Below are 20954 nucleotides of genomic sequence, written 5' to 3' on the forward strand. Positions count from 1 at the left end.
CACCAGATTCCCATGCTCAAATTGAAAACAACCCTGAATTTTAGACTGAAAACATAGAAATTAAGTAGATAAAATATTAGACAAAAAAGCTCAGTCAACCACCTGTGTTAACCTGCTAGTAAGGAAAATGAGAACGAGTTCCACAAGGCATTAATAAGATAGACCTGGTAAAGCCAAAAGATGGATCAGACAAAAAGTTTGCTTCCTGTATCAGGCATTTTGAACATAAATTTTAAAAAAGTCAAGATCAAAGGCAGACCCTAAATTTGTCAAGAAGAAAATATTCCGGTTGGATTTGTGAGAACTATCAACATTTTCATTTTTGTCTCAATTCAAGAATGAAAAACCTGTGCAGCATGGTATCTACCAGCGAATGGGACAATGCTTCTATACTAAAGCTCTACTACTAGTTCACTAATGCCCAGTGCCCACACCTTCCTTTCAGAGCCTGTACTTCTAGGTAAGTTTTAGAAACTCACTTTTCAACTTCTGTAAGTGAAAACAAGGCTAGAAGCTTCCTTACTCTTGCCTTTTTTTTTTTTTTTTTTACTTTAGCACGAAGGCAAGTTTTTGATGCTTCTTTGTTCTAAATACCAGCGTTACTAAAACCTAAAGCATGCCTCACAGAAATGAACGTGCAGGGAAAGCTTCTGTAAGAGATCGCAGGGGTTTCTGCAAATTCTTCAGATCCTGATTCTGTCACTCCTCCTTATTTGTGTGATTAAATACTCCTTCATTTTTAAAATATGGCTTAATTGCTTAAGAACAAGTGGATATAGTTTTGCTCTGTATGAGTACAGAGCTGAAATGTAAGACAAGGAAACCAACTGACTATTCTATTGCAGCACAAATTACATTATTAAATTTTTAATAGAATTTATTTACATCTGGGTCAAATTTAGGGTGTTTACAAGACAGCATGAAAAAAAATGAAGATGACATAATGTTTCATTTTTATACCACTCCAATTCAGCTCTGTACAGACCCAATTTATCATGTTCCATACTTCTGTATTTCCAATGACCTCTCTGTATCTTGTTTTGACAACTAATTCTGAGTTTACAAGCATCAGAGAAATGATCTTACAAAGAGAGCCCATGCTAAAAGCTGCAAAGCTTGAGGTTTGTTTGGGCTTGCTTACAGTAGGTGACCGGTAAAAACCTTCACTTAAAACCTGTGAAGATAGAGAGAGTGTGTGTGTGTGTGCGTACATACTTACATATGTATCAAGATTAAAACAAAACCCTAAAAAAACCAAAACCAAACCAGCTGGATTATGAATTTGTGAAAACATACACACATACACACAGAGAGCTGTATGTTCAGCCATTTCTTTTCTTTAAATAGTTCAGCTAGAACAACCATGAGGACTACCTGGAGGTGACTCATTCTGTTTATATAGAAGCCAAAGGAAACAGTTACACTACAACGTCCGCGTATAAGAGCCTTTCCATACATCTCAGCTCAACAGTCATCGGCAGGATCATAAAGCCCATGGTTCTAAACATAAAAGAAATATCGATCCACAAATCCATAATGTCAAGACGTTATTTCTTGTATTACCCAATCCTGAAGTAGCATCTATGTAAGTGTCTAACAATTATACAAACAATAAAAGAAACAGGATTAACGATAGATTCAGATTGTGTTCCCACGCATAAACTATGTAGCCTTTTCCAACTTTAACATGGAAGGTTAATTGGAAATATTTTACACAATGATTTTTCATTTTTGTATAAGATAATGCAAATCACATTTTTGTAACTAAACAGCACCTCATTCAGTGTGAATCTGCCTAAAGCAAAAGGAACACTAAAAATAAAAGAAATTTATTTTTTGAAAAAGTAGCTCAATCTTTGGAGATAGACAAAGGTTTCAGCAGTTTCAGCATCAGAAACCAGGAAGCATCTCTAAAGAGATTGCTATAAGTACTTCCCTGTCACTAGAAACATCTTGTACAATCCTATGTACCATTTTTATTATTTTTTTAAAGGTAAATTGGAATAATAATGGTTCATAACACGTAGTCTCTCGACATATTCCCCTGCAGCAGGAACTGGATAGGGCTAAGGGCTAACCTAGCACTGCCGAAGACATACTGATAAGAGATTCAAGTAATCAAAGGTTCATTCTACATTTTAAATGGTCCTCTTTTCTGCATTTGATAGATTTGTAGAAAGGGGATGAGATTATCAAGAAGAAAGGCAAAACTGAGAGTGAGTGTTGCAATACTATCTTTACAAAACGCCCAGCTCTGTTGTAGACAGGCTCTGCAACCACTGGGTCAGCCTAACCTACCATTCCTTTTTAGCCACTTTCTTTTGCTTTCACTAGTTTCAGTGAACCCCGACAACCCAACGCATTCGAGGTTTGTTCATGTTGCTTGTATTTCTGGCAAGTGGAATTGTTCTGCATTATATGACAAGAGGTGCTGAAACAAGAAGGTGGACTCAGTCTGCTAATTTATTTCCAATTTTAAAATAAAGACCTATTGTACTATTCACTCTCCACGTGCACTGTCTATGTGCCTTCTAGAATGTGTTTATGTATTACATATATGCAGAAACTGTGATACATGAGAAGCTAGAGGACACCAGCGATGTATGTATCGCTGTTCTGTGCTAAAACTGACACACTAGTTGTAAATCTCAAACCCATAAAATCCTCAATTAATAATGCAGTGACATACAAGTGCTCTAAACTATTGTTATACTTCAATTAGCTTTCACATATTTACACCAAAAATACCAAGCTGATATGCAGGGTACACGTTATAGCAGTGATTTGGAGAACAAGGTACTGACAACTAAATATATTTAAATTTTACAAAAAATAAAATGAAAATAAATCACAAGATACTCTCATCTGCGGGAATTGTTCAGCATACTTGATGAGATGACAGGATCCTTGAAGGCAAAGACAAATAAGCTTAAATTCGTTATCTCAGTCGAAAGGATATCAGTATCACAATGCATTTCCTACATTAAGATAAGGATTTAGAACGCTGTGCTGCTTCCTTAATAAAAATAAAGTACTAAATTTTCACAATCCCAAGTCATTAAAATGAATGAAAAAAACCTGTTGATTTATGACACAGATTTGTATATGCACAAACTCCTGCGTTCCATTACTACTTTAGCTCAAGTTTCCCCATTTCCTTTCCTCCAGCTGCACTTGATTCTGCATCATCCGAATGAACACGAGCCTTCCTGCCAATTATTAGTAAGCAGTCAGACAGCAGGGATCACTCTCTGACAGCTCAGTGCAATTCTGATGCTAATGACCACAAACACCTCCATCTATTTCCTATGCCTACGCCATTGTCATAGGGCAAATACACTCAAGTGAAATATGTACCAATATTTCTCACAAATAGCTTTTTGTCCCGCTGATCGTCACTGGATTGCAACAATTAACAAAATGGTAACCCTTGGCCAAATGGTAAACAGTATCGGTTTTGGATAATTGCACAATGTCTAATTCTTCTTGATCAACAACAGTGGCTCCTCTACCCGAGCCATGGTAAGAGGGGTCTGATTTTCAGAGAAAAGCTGCATGCGACAGCACCTTCTCATTTTCTGGGGAGTGGATGACTTCACAGCATCTTGATCGATTTTTACTTTGGATTCTCCACTGTTGCACTGGAAAACCCATTTTCTATATTTAGCACAGATGTGTAAAAATTAGCCTGCTAGACCTTACATGGTGCCATAGGAAATAGCCCAGCCTGATTTGTGTCTTATCCATACCTAACATCTCTAGCTTCCCTCATTTTCTCCAATTCCTGCAGTTCATGAAAGAAAGAGAGAGCAGTATCATTACTGCCTTGCAGTAGGAGGCAGTCAATGAAAACTTTTGCTGCTGGTGGCTGAAAATTTGCCAGAAAAATGGTAATGACATGAACGCCCACCTCTCACAGGGAAGTGCTCTGTTATTAAGAGCTGCTATTCTCTTTCTAAACACTCAAGGGAGCTATGAGCCCGCAGTTCAATTTTTCAATCCAGGAAGTGAAATCTCAGTGTAATTGTGAGCTTATTTATTTATTTAAAGTTTTGTCATTATTAATAGAGCGTTCTGGTTTAGATTATTGTATTTTAGGTGATCTATGAAATAAAGCGCAGGCGATAAGGTCTTGTCATTTTGTTATTTTTTTCATTTTTAGTTTATATTATTTCCTTCTAAGAAATATACATATATGCTTCAAACAAAAATATATGAGAGGACCTAAAATACTGTTATGACACATCTGCATTTGAACCTCTAATTCCTTAAGACACCCTCGCAGAGAATACATTTTCTTAAGTACTCCTACAACACAGACTTGCTTTTAAAACAGTTCAATAAAAATCTATATTATGCCTGCCATCATTAAAAAAAAAAAAAAAAAAGACAAGAAACCCCCCCATCCCATCTGTGAACATCACTGTTTAATAAAACTGAAGAACTTTTCCTTTGGGGACTTTTAGTCATTACCACACAGTAGTTAGTCATTATGCTGTTGTCTTAAAGCATAAGTGTTGTCAGCAAAAGGGCAGAAATTGTATTGACAAGGCTTGGAAACGGGCTGACATAACACTAACGATATGCATTTGACACTGACAGCTTCTCTGGACAGCTCTTATCAACTGGCTTTAAGACAGACGTGAACTACCTTGTATTCTTGACAAGTTATAGGAGTGAACTAGAGAAGTCTAAAAGAAAGAGTAATAAAAGAAGCAATAAAACCTGGAATAGCAGGGGCCTTTACAAGAGTTTACAAAAGCTTTATTTTCCTTTAAGGAACTTCTGGGTTCTAGCCCAGTCCCTTGCTACAGGGCATGCCAAACAATCACCGATACCAAACAATCCTCTGCTGATCATTAAAGACTGAGTTTGCTTAACGTATTTATAGCTATTTCAACGCCTTTTTTCACTATAGATTTTTACTATAAAGTTAAATCTTTGCCCAATGTTTATATCCTCCGTTGCCAAAACAAGAGAAGGCAACTCCTTTATATCTCTCACATAATCACTTTTGACAAAGGTTTCACTAATCAGAAAGCAGCAGCATTTCTGTTGGGTAACTTCTGATCACTTACTGTCTTTAATTATTAGCATTTTCTACTACATCGAGGTCTGAACCAAGTCCTGGGTTGCACTGATGCATACAGATAGTCCTTGATGTTGACATTTATTCTGAACTGTAAGACTACCAGAGTAGTCATTCCAATCACACGTTTTTGATGTATCAACAAAGTGTAAGTGACAGTCCCAGAGTCAAAGAAGTACTGCTGTCGTTCAGCGACTAGCCCCTGGGCAACCCGACCCAAAAAGAATATTGAAGCACAAAGCTTTTACATTTCTCTCAGATGGTGAAAACGATGCTTTCTCTCTGATGCTTTCTGCTCTGTTTCTGAGCTGAAAACACCTCCAGTGCCATCTCCAGTCGCAAAGTAATCAGGTTTTGTTCCAGCACAGTATCTCCATGAGCATTTTATCAAGGCATTTTGATTTTTCAGCTCCTCTGCAAAGGTGCTTGCTGCACCATTTCATCAAGAGCTCACGTTTTAAATCTAAGTGTCAGCAAAAAAACTCATTTCCTCTGCTTCCCCTCTTTCCTTATTGAGGCAGTAATATTCACAGGCTAAAAGACTATAATGCTTAATGAAAATAGAAGTTCAGATTTCAATTGAGTACCACAGAAATATAAATTCAAAATTGCACGGTTGGCCTGTCTGCTCAGAAACTCTTACCTGTGCTCTAAAAAAATCCCACCACCACAAACACAGTGCCATCAACAAACCAAGGGGGGTTTTATGTCATGACTAAGGCTCAAGTGCATTGACTTTTCCATGAATGCTTTTCATGAAATAGAGTTTCCCTGGAGCAGGAATAAATTGCTGCCTGGCTTGATGCTTTTTGTTGTAAAAACTTAACAGAGCTTAAACTTAAGGCATACACTTATTTATTCCCATTTTATCATTAACGATAACTATTACATTTCATGCCAAAAAGAGACCACAACATACAAACCTTTATAACGTTCAGATTTCTTTCCATGCTACAGCTACCAATAAAATACTCACAGTAGGATGTGCTCTTCCTTGCATAAATCTTCTCTGCTGACAGGTTCAGGACTCAAGACTGAAGCTAAACTTCCCTAGAATTTGTGAAGTCAGTGTGACAGAAAGAAATGGAAAAAAAACAACCTGCTGGACTAAACTCCTAGGATTCTCATGCTACTCGGGATTAAGAAATACTGGATTGGGAAATTTCAGATCAAAGTTCCAATTTGCAGTTGTAATTAAAAAAAAATGGAGAAAGGGAAGAAGGAAATACAACATGATCTCTGTAACATAATGAAATGTCCATAACAAAATGTTATCTGTATATCTTTGTATTCAAAACTCGAGCAGAACTCCAGAGATGATTCTTCTGGAAAAAAAAAAAAGTAACCTAAAGAATTATTCGGTAACCTGAGCCTTACTGAAAATAAGAAACTCAGTGTCAATTTTAAAGTGGATCAGCATTGACCCTGAACACTGCCACCATATGTATGGTGCAAAATGCATACGACAATCAACTAAGCCAGGTACCTAAGAACTTTCTTGAATAATATTCTTCTAGTTTGAGGCTGCAGTATAAAAAGTCCAGTGTATAAATCAATCTTTATGTCTCAGAGGTTCTCTGGTGAGCACTAACGCTATTGCCCAGAGCATTAACCAACCACAGGTGTCAGTTTTTACATGTATTTGGTATGCATTTCTTTTGCTGACGCACTAATATTTTTCTGAGTGAAGGACAGCAAAATGTACCGGACAGCTGCTCACTTTTCTAATGAGACTTCAGTGCGAGAAAAGTGATGGCAGAGTTGCTTAAAAGTATTTTGTGGCTTTCCTGTTGCTCTGCTCTGGAATGAGCATTGACAAGTTCTGCTGGCACTTGCTGGGAGTTCCCACACACCGGCTGGCAAAGATAAAAGCAGTCAGAAGGAAAATAAATAAGTAACTGTCAGTCCCTTGCATATTTCTCCACTTTTAAAGCAATTGCCAATTTAATAAACATTAATTTCAAGGAAAGAGATAAGATTCTGGCTTTAGGCTTGCATGAATCAGTCCGGAGGCACTGCTGCTTCCAGTGACTATTCCCTAGGTTTTTTATGTTATTAGAAAGGGTCTGACGTCCCACATTTTCCCATGCACTGGAGAAGACTTTGCTCATCTAGCTAATCCAACTGACTTGTGCATTTGCAACACAACATAGAATTACAAAACCCCTTGGTTTCTGATACAAAGGAACTGCCAGTGAATCCTGGCACCCTCACGCCATGCTGCCCCCTCCTCTGGCGGTACTCTACGGAGGTCTGCCTCCAAGTACTTCAGCACATCAGTTCCATTTAATGCTGCAAATACAATAGTCCACTGACAGAGAAGACACTTGTGGGAAGCAATTTAGATGAAGGCTACCTGATCTGCTCCAAAGGTATCCTCCTTACTAACTTTTTTAGGAATAGCATCACACATACAACATTTTTATACTATAAAAAGCACTGGAAGCACTGAGCCTGTAGCCGCATTTCCTGCGATGCAAACACAATATACCTCTCATTGACTCCGTGGCCTTCCACATGCACTTATATACTTGCAGGTAAAACTGAGTGCTTCAGAAAGATGGAAAACAACTAATAGGCATCAGACGCTTAGTTACATGGATTATAGTTAGTGTTGAATCGAGGATGGAAATTTGGGTAACAATATGTAAGGGTAATAATCATAGGAGTAGACCTGCTATTTGCCAACATTTTTCACTAATTTTCAAGCCCAGCATCTCACCGGTCTTGCTGGATGAGGAGAACCTTGAAAACCACAGACTGACAACTGTCTCATTAAAGGATGCACAGTGGGCTCAAAAGTTTCCTTAAATGCTTAAAGCTTTAAGGATCAGGTGTTTTTCATCAGCAGTCTTGGCTCTTAGATTGGAAACAGTTTGAGAAGAGCTGGGTGGAAGGTATAGGCTGATTGGCTGGGAAATATCACAGTTGGCACTGCTGTGCCAAGCCTGTCCAAACTTAGCAAAGGACAGCCTGGACACAGAGCCCTTCAGCTCTCCTCCTCAGAGACCGCAGGTTAAACGTACACGTGAGTTCATGCTTCTGTGTAAATAACACTGAGCCTGTACCAGACTACAGACCTAGATCAACCGACAGTGCAGGCACACCTTACGACAATATCTATTTTTAATACAGTCACTGGTCTCATCCAGACTTGCTGAGGTCAAGAACCCTATAGACTTCACCAGGTTTGAGACTACAGCCAACACTTTGCAAATACTTGCAGACAGGATAAGATGACAAATTTTAGCGTATCCACAGTGACATAAACGTGTGAGAGTATGGGTTACACCTAAGGAGAGAAAGATGTATGCTTGAGGACTGTTGCATAAAAGTGTTTAGTCAATGAGAAAATGAAGAATGAGAAAGTGCTACATTTTAAGAACTTATGCTAAGGAAAACATATTTAAAAGTCTGAGCTCCTACTCCCTAGATAACGATATATGTTGTTTTAAACTTCTTCATCCAGAATTCAGGTTCAAAATGGTATTTGGACTGTTAGCACTATTCTAAGAGTTTAATGTGTTTAATGGGTTTCTCCGTAGTTGTAATTCAGGAATATTTTGTTTTTGAGGTTGGACAACATTCCCTTTTAAACGAAAATTAATGTAGCACATCGATTGTAATTCTTCAATGATCCTCATCCATTTGAATGAACGCTACTTTACCAAAAAGCCCAGTGGAGTCAGTCAGTCTACATATCTTTAAAACCACTATTTTTTATTGGATGCCATAAGGACTTTGTGAACCTACCCAACTCAAAGCTCTTTGGCTGACCCAATTTTGCTAAAATACCACTTTTTACAAAGATCACATTGCTCTGACTCTCAAAACGGGAATGCCTAGCTGCATATATTTTATTTTGTATTGTACTTTATACATTTGATTGGCGAACCTCAGAAAGGATCTCGCATGTTGCTGCAGTGATGATCAACAATGTAATTTTAAAATTAGATTTATTCATTACAGGTTTAATTCACTTTTCTCTGAATAAAGGCAGAGTAAATCAACTTATATAGCTGTATGAGCAAAATATAACTCTCTTCTGGAGCAAGAGACAGAGAGTAGAGTTATACAGCAGACCTCCATGGTCATAAGGCTGAGGTCCAAAATGGAACGGGCAACCTCCGTGGACATACGGCTCAGACCAGAGTAAAGTGGCTTGCTCACCTGCAGACTCTATCTCTGTTTCCTCAGCATTTCCCTAGTCATGGTAGGTCGGTTCCTTTTTGACACACCTTGTCCATCTCTCAAGCATATTCAGTTATCAGTATATTTTCCACTCTTAAAGGAAAATTGAGAAGGCACTAACAGATGCCACTTGTTCAGAAACCGCTGTCTTGCGCTATAGATTTTTTAAAAAAAGCGCATCACAGAATCACAGAATGCTTGAGGTTGGCAGGGACCTCTGGAGATCATCTGGTCCAAAGCCCCTACTCAAGCAAGGCCACCTAGAGCCACTTGCCCTATTACTTAAGATAATCTCTTTTATGCTGAGCCCAAAAGAACGCTAAGCCAAAAGACATTTTGATCACACAGAAACATTTACAGTCCCAATATTATTTCCTAGATTTCACCTTTGATTCAAGAAAATTTAAAAAGTTCTACGCAAGTGAAAGATGACCTTCCTAAAAATGTTTCATTTTACAAAATGACAACCATCTGCCAAAGATGTAGCATCATGCTAAAAGATCAAAAGTAGCAACTTTTTAATGCAGCTATGGATCTGATATTTATAAAAGCAAACATATATAAATAAAATCCACATTTAATAAATATCTATGCTAATACAAACGGCACTGCATTGGTCCAAATTAAAATCAGAAAAAAAAAATTTAAATCGCTTCTTTAAACTCTAATCATGTTCCTTCTGGAGCAATTTGGATTACATCTGTCTCTCCTTAAGTATGCAGAATACCCTGTTTTCTAAAACAATTAATTTACCCTGGAAAGCTCATAAGTGAAGTTGCTAGCTAACATTCAGCATATCAATCATTACAGAGTCCAATGTTTAAAACAGGGAAACAAAGCAAGGACAAGATTAATACTGCTCATATTTCTATTCTGATTTAAACAATTTACATCTCAATACTTAAATTTCATATTGGTTACCCACAAACTAGACTATGTACTAGTACATGCTCATTCATAAGCATGAATACACATCTGGGAAAATCAAACAAAAGTAGTAATAGAGATATACACAAACAGACTTTGAACCCTAATCTTTTAGCTACAATCAAGAACTGTTTAGCATAACTGCTCATATGCTGTTTTCTAGATAGAGTATCCATGTAGCACGTACAGATTTTATATCTGAATACATGGACGGCCACATCCAGCGGACCTTATAAAATCATAATTATTTTTTCCAATGTTAACTTTATAGAAGCCTTGTTTTTCTTACAGTTTCACACCCCTCCTAACCTCCTGTGCAGCTTTGTTTCCCAAGTTTTCTCTGAATTGTCACAAGATTGGCACCTGCGGCGCTCCAGAGCTCAGGCAAACAGTAAGCCTTCTATTTGCATCTGAAATGGGCTTCTAGTTATCGACAGATAAAAGCGAGTGAAACTGGATTGTTTCCTAAAATAATGCACCATAATGAAGTTTCCAGTCCTAGAAACACGGTTCATGTGGCTAAATATACGCGCATGACTGGTTCCCCTAAAGCAAAGGAAGTTACTCATATGCTCTGCGTCAAGCTTGTGCCTCGAGGCTCTGTGACCTTAGTGCCACAGACCTTTGCCGCTATCGGCAATACCAGCAAGAGCAGTTCTCGCCCACGTTTTGTCTTTTCCCCTCCTGCACCAGTGCCTCAGTTGTGCCAATGCATTGCAGAACTGCACATGACTCTGCCCAGCAGAAAGGCTGGATGGACAACCCAGATCTGCGGTGCCCAGCCCCGTACAAAGGCGCTCCACTGCAAGTGAGAAGGGCGGTTACGCAGCCTTTCTCTTCTCCCTCTCTCTCTGACAGAGGTTACCAGCCAAAGCTAGGAAAACTTAACTGTTCTTCACAAGCTGCTGCTTACAACCCAGCCTATTACAATAAGCCAAGACATCCTGAGTTGAAGATGATCATGGTTCAAGTGGATTTTCTGGGGCAGTTTTTCACTTGCCCTCAAAGTGCCACATGTTCCCTGGGACAGGAAGGGCCAGCAGCTGGGGGAAGCATGCGAAGCGCTACGAGGCACTGCCACCTGCGAGTTAAAGCTTTACGGTTTCACTAGATCCAGCTCTCTGGGTAGTACTTCACCAAGGCTGCAACCAAGAGACTCCAGTTCATTGGCACAACTGACAGGACTGATGAGATAGCAGCACGGAGTTATTTGTTTGGGAGATACATGTGACTTGTCCATCTGCATGAAAAACGTATGCTAAGGTCTTTTAACGAGGACTACATGCAATGTCTGATAAGAGAACAGATTGCTGTATTACCTCTTCCACGATAATCCAGACAGATTGTCGAGCACAGACTGGGTCAATTGCATGTATTTTTATTTTTAGTTTTTGCAATGCCTCTGAAAATTGACAAAAGAAATGCAGCAAAACCCCAATGAAAGAGGCGATGGCTTTTGTAATTTGACATTACCTTATTGTGCCTTTGGGATGATGAACTTTCTCACACATTTGATTGATGTAACTAGCTTAACTGATTAATCACTTTGCCTCCTAGCAGTTCCTTCCTGCTTATATCCAAGGAAACAGTCAATTAGGACTATAATTAATTCTTCCTCTCATGATGGGGTAAATTTGGAAGGTTGTGACCACATGAATGCAGGCAGTGCAGCTGGTTAATCTGCAACCCTGAGCCTCATGCTCCTAATGAACGAACTACAGCTCTTGTACTTCAAACAGCAGACAACGCACCCAAATCCTCTACGGTCTGTTTGGATACCTATAAAATAGCACATGGAGGAAACGCAACATTTAATCGGGCAGTTGGACTGAAAACCTATGCATGTGCTTTTATGTCAAAGATGTATTAATGGATAACTCAACAGAAACCATCAGAAACTACAAGACAAAACAAAATACTGGAAACTAGTAAACCAAGATTAAGCACATCCAACAACTGGGTGCGCACAGCTAGAGAAATAGGATTAAAATTTTTAGCACAAAGATAACAATGGAAAACCTTATCTGGAGATAACGCAGTTTCTCCATCATGACTTTTTTAAAATCTAAGCAGCAATTCATTCAGGGAAACTGCAACCACAGGCTGTTCAAAAGTCAGGCTACATAGCTACCACACGCCTTTCTCACCTTCAAGTTCAGCAAACATCTAAGGAGGAATTCAGAGAATATTTTAGTAGGTTGACTGCACTCCTATGATTTCCAATGATTTACCTGCACTACAGTTCCATAACATTGACTCCAGAAAATACAGAGACCTCCTCCTCCAAGGTATCGTGAGTTTGGAGATTGTTAGGTTATTTTCGTGAAGTAGTTTTTGAAGACATGTTCTAAGCATCTAAAAATTATTCTCGTTAGTCAGATCATGTGAAATTTATAATACTTCAAATGATTCAATGTTTTTTTATATTGAGCCTAATTTGCTACGTAAATCTGGTAAAGGCAAGAGACAGAGGCAGATTAGCAAACTAGTGGGAATAAGCTTCTGAAATTACAAGTGAGCTAAAAAAGATGCCTTAATTACAAATTTTTGGAGTGAGCGAAAAGGTGATACTGAGTTCCATGTATACAAATTCACTCTCAGAGTTACAGACCTGGATCAGACTTCAGACTGAGAGGTTTGGTTTCCTGCCCAGATCAGCTGCAGAGCAATTTCATGAAATTACCACAATTCAAGAGAGAGACATGAAAAATCTTAACCCCTGTTTTGCTTCAGCCTTAAAAAAGGCTGAATTTACATACAGTTTAATTTGGGTCTGTACTTCACTCCTCGGAATATTCCAAATGGAAATATCATTATTAACTTAATCCAAGTCAGCATTACCTCCAGACACTTAGCTCCACCCCCCTCCTTTTTTAAAATTTTTTTTAAGTCCCAGCGAAAGGAAAAATTGCTAACAAACGTGCTAAGCAACATTGCGGTTCCCTATTGCTCATCGTTATTTACATGGAAACAGCAAATGGGTACTTAAAATAATGATAATAGTGGGTTGGTAATTTGATCGCAGATTCCAGATGATTTCCAATGTTTAAGGCTTTAACCACAATAAAGTTTGATTTATTATTACATTTTCTCTGTTGATTCTCCCATGAATGGAATAAAACTGTGTCACAAAGGAGCAGCTAAGCAAGACAACAGTGACCTTTTATCCTTTTATTACCCTGCATGTGTGTAAACATGTGCACCCAGAAAAGCACTGGATGTACTTTTAATTAAAATCCAAAATATTTATTTTCAATCAAATAATATTTTAAATAACCACTCTGAAAAAAAATCAAGTTAACTTAATGCCAATTTTTTTTTTTTTTTCAAATAACCAAACAGATGTCCCAATGAAATTTGCCATTATTCTTTCCAGGAGGAGAGCAGCCATGATTTTTCCAATAACTTTAACAGAATTAATTCCAATTCTGTTTTCCTGGACAACATACTAGGAAAAAATGGGAAATTGTTTTCCTGAACATTTCTTAGGAGGAAAACACCATTAAATCAATCCTCATTGATACTACACCACCAGATTGAGCAGGCAAGCTCCATATTCTGCATGCTATTCTACTCAATGAATTTGTTCTTTACTTTTCTTAAAACTTTTAGGTGATTGCAAAGATTACAGTTCTAGTAGGGTATTATATAAAAGATACTGTTGTACAGTTAGGTGGCCCCAAATACAAATCATCAATTAGTATGCCTAAATAGAGAAGGGTATGTGTGTCTAATCAGTATATACTACTTCAATATAACTGTTCCCCAATTTTGCTGTCTGTATTTTCCTATACATTGTTACAAACATGGGAAGCATACTGCTGAACTCTTCCTCTTTTTTAGGTTTTGATCTCTGAACTAAATTTGCAATGACTACAAATTTGCCGGCTTTCCATGTAGGGACAACTACTACAGCTGTTCACAGAACTGGAGGGGGGGGGGGTGGTGGGAACATGCCAAAACAAAACAACAAAACCAACCAACAGTGAAAGTGAAGCATTAAGATAATTTGTTGCTATTGGTTAGATATTATTAATGGGAAAAAAGAGGGTCAAAGTAAATGAATAGTTTATTAGAATTTTTGTCAAGAAGATATGTGAGCTGTACTGGAGACATTCAAGTATCAGCCCAAATACCTTAGAAAATGAAGGTATCCTGCCAATACATGGCTGACACAGATGTAGGCTGAGAGACTAGCAATTGAGTTCCGATTTTATCGGCATTTACAAATAAAGGAAGTCTACCTCCTGTCAGGAAACCACACAAACGAGAAGCCCGCTGCACTGATCGCTGTTCCAAGTCACTGATCTAACAGAGAAGGCTTCGATAGCTTGGGAAGCAAAGCCTGGACTGGGAGCTCTAACAACTGGTTGAAAAAACACCCACTTAAAGTGGCCTCCTGGACATCCCGCATTGTCAGCTAGATCATTTCAGTTTCCTTTGGTTGTGTACGTTGTCAGGTGGTTGGAAAAAGGCAAATCTGAACTTAATGTCATTCCTGCCCCAAGAATCCCCTGTAAGCATTCAGTATGTTACTTCTGTTCTCAAAGAAGTAGCATTCATTGAAAGATGGCTTTAAGGTTACTGAAAAAATAAGGTTTCTGACAAGTGTCTGATGGGGTACTGCCACTATGAGGACCAAAACATCCACAAAGAATCACACTGTCCAAGGTCTCCCAGTCCACATTTCCTCCTGCCTGAACGCCAAGAGCATAAAATGATCAACTACTTTTCATGCCAACTGGATGAGTACTCCTGTGGTATAGTAACATATGAACAGTAAGAAAAAAAAGTAGTCATGTTTGTTTATGCATTCATATTTCTTTGGTAGTGTAAAAGCTTTTAAATCCCCAGCATATTTCTTTCGTCCCTTTTCACAGACCTTATGCTCTTTTCACAACATCTGACTCAGGACATGAAAAAGCATTTCCAACACTAGGTTGGAAATTTACTTGCCCAATCAGAAAAGCACAGGACAGTTTGAACGTGCAGTGCTATAACAGCTATAAGCTATTCCAAGATGCAAAAGGTTTCCTCCTTGCAAAAGGTTTTCATAGAATAAGGAACACAAATCACGTGGTGTGGTTTCTGCGTGGATTAGTGTTCCCTAGCCCTTAAAAACATGAACATGAAATAAAATCTCCTTGTTACAGAATCCCACCCCACCACTGTAGCACTAAGTGCTCTCACCATGTTGTGATGTATTCCCACGTCCTCCTTGAGTTGTCAAGAATCTTATCCCCGTTTCACACCTGGAGAACTGGGGCACAGAAAGGTTAAGGACCATATCTAAATGGGTTTGGCTGGCAAAACTACATCCATCAGGGTAAAATCTTTAACGCAGATGTGTCTTCAGTACAGACCTAATCCACCTACAATCTGTGCCTTAAACATATAATTTCCTTTGCAAAGAGGAGCCAGAGTAGTAAGGGGTTATGATCCAAATACAAAGTTCCTCTCTAAGAGTGCTTTGCATTGACAGTACTAATACACTGCATACCAGTGGACCCAGGGGACTTAACCAAAACCACACACCCTGCTTTGTCACAGGCACCTCATTTAACTGAGGTCTAATAAATAATAGATTAAAGCCCTGACCGTGGTATCATCTCTTCTCTTGCTATGATTCTTGTAAAATTGTACAAAAAGGATTTAAAAAAAAAAATGTTAGAAAAGGTCTCTTTACGAAAGCAGATACAAAGATTTAAAAATAACAACAAAAAAATCAAAGCATTAGAGCAGGGCTTTGCTCAGGTGATATCTGTTAATGGCCAAGGCACGCTCCGCAGTGAGCGCTGCAGGCATCTCCTGAGCAGCTGGAGGAGATGTGGGCACCCTGCTCCCACGCAGCACATGGAAGTAACCCGGGGTCTGCAGGGTGCTGAGGGGCCCCAGGCTCCTCTGGTCTAAGTGACTTGAGCCCAGGGCTGCAGCAGCGGATACTCAAGGACAAGGACAGGGCATATGCAGGGCATATTGCACAGCTCCCTATCAACTACCGCTGGCTTAAATTTCATGGATTAAGGCAATGGAACAGTGGTGTTACTGAAATAGTTTTGAATTTGGCTCTTAGGTATCCTTGAGTTCCAAGACTTTAACTGATGTTTTTGATGCTTATCCACCAAAATAAGAAGGGTCTGATAGGAAATGATCATCGCAAACATCAGCAGCTGCTATGCATAGATGCTACTGATACGGAGACAGCTGGGTACACATTTCTGCAGTCATTTCCTTGATGAATAGAGAGTGCACTGTTGCACATAAAAATGGCATTGTCAGCCTCTCTGAAAATGCTATAGGTTTAATGAATGACTAAGACTTGTCTTTAAGAGACAGAAAGACTCCAAAATCTGTCAATCCTTGACCTACTCGCATTCCACTCCTAGGAAGACAATAGCTTTCATCAGCAACTCTTCAAACCTATAAGACATGTATCTGATTCTGCAGAAGGTCCCAACTGACATGTCACTTCAGTGCACAGAGAACAGAGGTTTTGTTCCACAAAAGCAACAATCCAAGCTACAAAAATTTTGGAAGAAGATAGCACCTGCATTAACCAACTACACGCTTTTAAAGGTTGTAAAAACACAAGAGCAGATACACAAGGAAACGTGTAAGCACATGCAAAACCAAGAGCAAAACCTAGGGAAATAGTTTTCCCAGCTTCCTTCTAGTGAGATTAATTAGACCGTGGAACAGCCCCCATTGCTTGGGACAGGTTGAACCAAGTTGGACAGAACACTGGAAACGCATACTGCCGGGAAACTTTGAAACCAGACACTTTCAAAGGTCCTTTCCATCTTTAACATTTATTATTCTACAACTAACAGGTCTAAATTTAATTATAATTGTTACACAATTATACAGTTTCCACATTTGTCCTAAAACAAGGATGAAATATTTGTCGTTGCAAAGCTGCTTCTAACAGGCAAGCCACAGTAGCTCAATGAAATAAGATAAAATAGTCACATGTCAGAGCTCTCCAGCCAAGTGCTGTAGTCTGAGCGCCCAGTTTAGCAACACGAAGATGTTTATGCTGGCTGCAAGAGGACTTCAAATGGCTTGTCTACAGAAATTACTTCAGAGGAATATTATACATGACATCATCCAACTACATTAAGTCAGTTCAATTACTGCTAATCAACTTAGAATATATCTGTGTAGTTATTTTTAGAGGTTTTACTGAGGTTTATTAGGAGATCATATCCTAGCACTCCCTTTATTAAGATGCCATGATGTTCAGCTATTTTGAAAAAAGACAATTTGATTTTTATGCCTTTTGTGTAACATTTAGATTTATCAACAGTTTTATCCTTTCTTACACTCCCCAGGGTTAGTTTCTTCTGAGGACAAATGTCCATTGATTAACAATGAAAACATGCTGGTTGCAGAGAATTTAATTAGGGGATAGACTACAGATTGCCAGGTCTAACTATCCAGGAATTTGCTTCTCCCTTCTCATTTGGAGCCCGAAGTACATGCTCAAAATCCTGACAGCATCCATTGCAGTTTTATTTCTTGTTTTCAGAGCTCACAATAACATCTATTGTACAAAGGACAGTAAGGTTGCCAATAGATACACTGGGATAGACAGTTTTACCTTTTGGACACTGAACGGTACTGGGATGCAGGACTGCTGGTTCATTTTGCTGAAGAGAAGCTTTAAGTTTTCATTTGTGACTTACACAGGCAGAGCAGTGCCCTGCTCCTCTGGAGCAAGGCACAAAGCCCAGTCCCTGGGCGCTGCAATGGCTCAGGAGGCTCAAGCTCTCTGCCCGCAGCCAGCGTGCCACACGCCGGCGGCAGCAGCTCAGTTACACGGGGGCTCTCTGCACCCCCGCCAGGACTGCGGGGAGGGCAGCTGTGCACAGAGCCTTGGCAGTACAGACTCAGCGCTACTACTTGCTACTGTGAAAATATATTTAGCAGCACACCAGTATGGCAGACTCTTCTACTGTACAACCACTACATGGGAAAACTTCTCTTCTAATTCTTTTGGGAGCAGGGAAGGAGAAACCTTTTCCAGCTTCTTCAGTTTTCTCTCTCATTCTCTTTAGAGTAAGTATATTTTAAAGTCATCTTCTGCTTACCTATTCCACATGGATCTTGTCTTACCTCTCATGCCACAATAAATCAGGAGTGAATCCATAAAAATAATATTAAGCTAACATTAGTGGAGTGAGGATAAGTTAAAGAGAAGGCAAGTTATAAAAAAAAAAAAAAAAAAAAAGTGACCCTCCCACTCCCTACTTCCACACTCTCTTTGGACCAGCCTTTATTACTTGACCAACATTTTTTAAGGGTCTGTTTTGCTTTCTATACACATGTAACTCCCATTACTGTCAGTGGAAATTATGTATGCACATCAGTAGCAAACCAGACTGCAGGATATTTAGCTTTCTAAGGTATCCATGTCCCTGTTACAGTCATGTTTCAGGCAAAAAGCCAACAAATGTATTTGGAATTCTGCCTTTAAATAAACACCATATTACAACAGGCACAATACTGCCTGATTCTTCTGGAATAAGTACCCAAGAGAGAAGCCTACTTAAACCAACTCAAGAGTGAATTAACAGCATTTATCTTTTTCCACCATTCCCACAATGCTGCAGTGTCTCACATGATGAAATTGAGAAGAAATATTTCTATTAGAGAAACAAATAAAGACAAGGGTTTCCATTAAGCTGTATACCGAAATGGTTAAAAATTTACAGCAATGCTTGAAAATAGCAAACAAGAAAACTGTAATATGTTGTTACTAGAACTAAGAGTACTTTTCCATTCACAGACCACAAAGAGCTTTTACAATATTGGATCTCTATCGCCATAAATTGGAGGAGGAAACAAAGGGTGAAATGGAAGAGATTTGGCCAAGAACTGAAATGACAAGGAAACCATTTTTCCCAACTCCTCATCTGACATTTGGTCCTCTGCAGCCTGTCAAGCAGTTCTTGACAAGCCAGTGTGATGCCCTCTCAGCAGCCAGAATCCCATGAGATCACATAGGTTATGCTTTTCCACATAAAGACTCCTAATATGCAAAAGCTCTGACAATAACCTGTTCATTCAAGTTCTTATTATTTTCCAAAGTATGAACAAACCTCCCTTCAGATACCTACAGTAGTTTTCTTTCTAAGGCATTTATACTCACGCGGCTTTTAAGTGTTCCTCTACTTCTAAGGCTAAGAGTGAAAAATGCACATTAGCAGCATCATATTCATCATTGTATGCCTTAAAATCAGAGGAAAGCGCTTGATTTCCAGTAAGAGCACATCTTTTCATACCACTGCTAATCATCTGACACTGCAGTGTTTTCCCTAAACCACACTTAATGTTTTTATTAAGAAATTAAATCTAATCATGAATGCAGGGATATGAACTACAGCGTCTTTGGGCACAGACACTTGTCCTGCCAGGTTACACATCACAGGACTATAAAAGCAATCATGGTTTCTAAAACTCTGTATTTCCTCAGTGAACTTACTGCTCTCTCTGTGCCAAATGAAATTCTGAAGGGTCTCAAAACCAACACAAAAGGTGAAATTGAACTTAATGAGAGTTTTGCAGCTGAAATCCACAAAACTTGATCCTATCCAAAGTCATTCCACTTCTATCACAAGGGGAAAACTCCTAATAGACCTTAAGCGCCCTTTGAACACCTCTGTTTGAAAAAACAGGCTCATATTAGCAGTGTATCAGAAGTCGCAAATGCTAGTCTAGACATTACAGATACAGCCTCCTTCTTTAATCTTCTCTGACTCATATATATCTGCATGCACCAGGTTGTGTTTGTCCACATGGTTTTCCCGGTAATTTGAATATCTCAAAGACCCTGGCCTGAAAATTGCTCTATAAATATCCAGTGCATCAGTTTTACTTATAAAAGTGATTAATTGAAGAATCTGAGCTGTTACTACCTTGAATAGGAAATAAAATGTCACTCAGCAAGCCATAAATCATGAAAGCTGCCAATAAAACACGCCTAAACCATACTACAAGTCAAAAGCATTCAAGCGTACTATCTGGAAAAAACAAGTACATCCTTGCAACAAAAATATACCAATTACTTGTTTTATTAAACAGCTATAAACTTTTCAGACAATAGCCACCTTTGTGCAAAATATCCTTCCCTGATTTATCATGGATAAGTTGTTTGTGGATGAAAACATTCAGGGATTTTTTAATTTTTTTTTTTTTTAAGGGGGTGAGTCATAAGGATTGATCCAAGCCCTCTGAAGGCAGCAGAGCTTGTCATAACGTTTGGACAAAACTTAAACTCTTTTTGGTGGATGGCTATCTTATTTCCTACTAGTTCATTTATTTACTTTTTTTTTTCCTTAATCATTTAACATACTGGCATCAAAGAACTGCTTGATTCTCAAGTAACATATTGACTTTGTAAGGAATAAGTGAAACAAATTAATTCATTCAGTAAAAATTACTTGTAATGGAAATACATCTATCATAACAAGATTAATTTTATCAAGCATACTGTCAATTAGCTTGTAAAGAAATATGGGAAAATAAAAGCAGCCTTGTTGGCATATTGTGTTGTTTTCCATAAGGTGTTAAACAGTGTAGCTATACTGTGATAATGGTTTTCACCGTAAACCTGTTTATTTCATTAGTGTTTTTTTCTCCATTTTCAATAAATCTCTTTCACATGTGGCAGCACAGGAAAAAAGACCACTTTAATAAGGCAACTCCTACTCTACTTTACAATGACTGTGGAGAGATGGCATTGAAT

At 38.6% G+C, this 20954-nt stretch overlaps 2 protein-coding genes across 6 annotated transcripts in view; one reads left to right on the forward strand and one right to left on the reverse strand.

Annotated features, from left to right (window-relative positions):
* LOC148054794 (uncharacterized) overlaps window positions 1-20954 on the forward strand; it is a 97164-nt gene that overhangs the window by 62506 nt on the left and 13704 nt on the right. Inside the window, exons 4-5 of one of the 5 annotated variants that reach the window (XM_087763727.1) lie at window positions 338-460; window positions 556-3999. The exons of 3 other annotated variants lie outside the window; for them this stretch is intronic. The gene's annotated coding sequence lies outside the window, so the exon portion shown is untranslated. Of the gene's footprint in view, window positions 1-337; window positions 461-555; window positions 4000-18995; window positions 20382-20954 lie in introns of those variants that run through there. One more of the 5 variants, XM_087763738.1, reaches the window with a different exon arrangement.
* The window catches only part of RET (ret proto-oncogene), an 84688-nt gene that overhangs the window by 47314 nt on the left and 16420 nt on the right, over window positions 1-20954 (reverse strand). The gene's annotated exons all lie outside the window — the stretch shown is intronic.

Source organism: Nipponia nippon, unplaced genomic scaffold, assembly GCF_047370975.1.
Source record: "Nipponia nippon isolate SJK-2023a ecotype South Korea unplaced genomic scaffold, ASM4737097v1 scaffold_3, whole genome shotgun sequence".
Taxonomy (NCBI): Eukaryota; Metazoa; Chordata; class Aves; order Pelecaniformes; family Threskiornithidae; genus Nipponia; species Nipponia nippon.